The following is a 2,644-nucleotide window of genomic DNA, read 5'->3' as shown; positions in this document are numbered from 1 at the left end:
CTTTGTGGTGCATTATGGATCAGAATAACTTTATTTATAACATGACAGTGAAACAGTAATGAAAGTTGCATGCTTGTACACTTGATTTTCCTTCAATAGGTTTTTTTAGTTGCATGCTTGTACACTTGATTTTCCTCCAATAGTTTTTAAGAAATCACAATAGTTTATCAAAATCTCAAATTATATCTCAAACAAATAATATATTTTTTAATGAAATTGATTGAATAGTTATGATGCTATATTGAGGTGAAAACATCAAAACTTTTCACGGGCGCATTACGGTCATGAATTTACAACTCTAAAATCTGTTAAAAAAAACATTATTTTGGTAAGAAATGGTGGTCTAGGCCACACGTAATAGACATAACCATCGTTCATTTAAACATGAGCTATCCAAATTTTTCACAAATCTTACAAGAAATAGTTTAGGTTAGCTTTATGAGAATCACCCTACTGTTCCTACTGCTTTAACGTTCACCTCATACCTAGGGACAATTTAAGAGTGTTCGATCAGCCGCTTATCCTCGTGAGGGCCGTGGGGTTGCTGGAGCCTCTCCCATGCTAACTATGGGCAGTAGGCAGGGTAAACTCTAAAATCGGTTGCCTGCCAATCGTAGGGCACAAGAAGACGAACACGCATGAAACACACCTCATACCTAGGGACAATGTAAGAGTGTTCGATCAGCCCACCATGCATGTACCGTGGTATGAAACACAGTATACAGTAGTTTTAGTTAAAGCAGACAACGCATTTTCCTCTGTGTGATTTTGACAAAGATCAGATCACATTTGATGGTGATTTTATGCAGAAATGTGAGAAATTCAAAAGGTTCAGATACTTTTTCATACCACTGTACCATAGATGAAATAATTAGCTGCCACTGATGGTGATTGACGTCAATCCATTTTGTCAGTGAGGGATGCAGCGATCATCCAGGTCAAAATTGATTGGACGTCAATCACCGTCAGTGGCACTGAAACACACTCATTCAATTTGATGTATTTTGCTGTCAACAGCAATGAAACAGTTAATATTATCAAACAGTTAGGGAAGGACTGAGTTTGCTTTCAGTCGCACCCTGTCTAAACAGAGGTGCATCGCTGGGATACGCTGTTCCCATGACAACCCAGGAGGATGCAGCCAAGGAAGCTGTGCCATGTGTAGCCTGAAATCTCATGGAAAGGTGATATTTGTTACATGGAAGTACTGTACTGTATTTCAGTATTTCGGGACGTATTTTCTGGAGTAGAAGTCACACCTGGGTATAAACTGCGGAAAAGACATAAATCACCCTGGAGTATAAATTGTATTTTTTTTGGGGGGGGGGGGATGGGTTATTTGATCAAAAACCAAGAACAAACATTACACGGTCAAGTAATAACAATGAAAAATGAAAAAAAAACAACAGGCTAATTAGGCAAACCCAAACCCATTCAAACGTCATCTTCACATAACTTCTGAAATAAACTACGCAAGTAGAGGCACGCCTAGAGTGTCCTTCCCACCGCTGTCAGTGCAGGACAAAAAAAAACAAAAACAAAACATATACTGTATGAGTCGCACTTGATTAAAGGTCCCAGGCATTGCCAAGATACCCTAAAATCAACAGGGAGCAGCCCATAAATTCCCCAAAAATTAACAGGAAATAATACAAAATTTGCATGAAGTGAAAGTGAAAATTACAAGAAAGTAGAGAACAGGAACAGGCAGAGACAGGAAGTTAAAATAAACAGGAAATGATCCAAAATGTACAGGAAGTCACCCCGGAATGTTCCAAAATGTACAGTAAGCCGAAATCAACATGAAGCAACCTGCAAATGCCCGAAAATCAACAGGAAGTGACAAATGAACAGGAAGTGGCCCGGAAATGCCCTAAAACAGGGTTTACTAAATCCGGACCTCGGTGCCACTTTTCCTGTCGTGTTTTCCACGTCTTTCTCCCCTAACACACGTGAATGAAATGATTATGTCATCAGCAACCTCTTTAGAAGCCTGAGAATTTTAATTCAGGTGTGTTGGAGGAGGGAGACATGGAAAACAAGTTAAAGTTAAAAGCTAGTTTAAAAAGGATGAGTTTTTAACAGTTTTTTGAACGTGGGAAGGTCTGAACAGGGACGGATGGATTAGGGAGTTCCAAAGGGAGGGGCAGCAATGGAGAAGGCTCTGTCCCCCAAGTTCGGTGTGTTCGGCGGTGCGAGGATGTTTCCATTAGAAGAGCGGAGGTGACGGGAGGGCGTGTAGGGACAGAGAAGGTCTGTGAGGTAGGGAGGGGCCAAGTTATTGAGTGCTTTGTAAGTAAGAAGGATGATTTTTAACTGTATCCTGTATTAAATCGGAAGCAAGTGCAGTTTGTGGAGGACGGGGGTAAATTGGTTCCTATAGGGGTGAGAAGTCGCGCAGCGGAGTTTTGGATACATTGTAGTTTATTGATGAGTTTGGATGGTGAACCGAAAAGAATGCTGTTGCAGTAGTCAAGTCAGGAGGTGATGAATGCATGGATGAGAGTTTCAGCAGCAGAGAAAGTGAGGGAGGGGCGAAGACGGGCTATGTTCTTGAGGTGGAAGAAGACAGTTCTGGTGATGTGGTTGACGTGCTGGTCGAATCTTTATTGTCGAAAATGATATCTAGGTTGCGGGAATGTGT

Source organism: Corythoichthys intestinalis, chromosome 15, assembly GCF_030265065.1.
Source record: "Corythoichthys intestinalis isolate RoL2023-P3 chromosome 15, ASM3026506v1, whole genome shotgun sequence".
NCBI lineage: Eukaryota > Metazoa > Chordata > Actinopteri > Syngnathiformes > Syngnathidae > Corythoichthys > Corythoichthys intestinalis.
The sequence above is the reverse complement of the archived record's forward strand: the minus strand, read 5'-3'. Positions refer to the sequence as shown.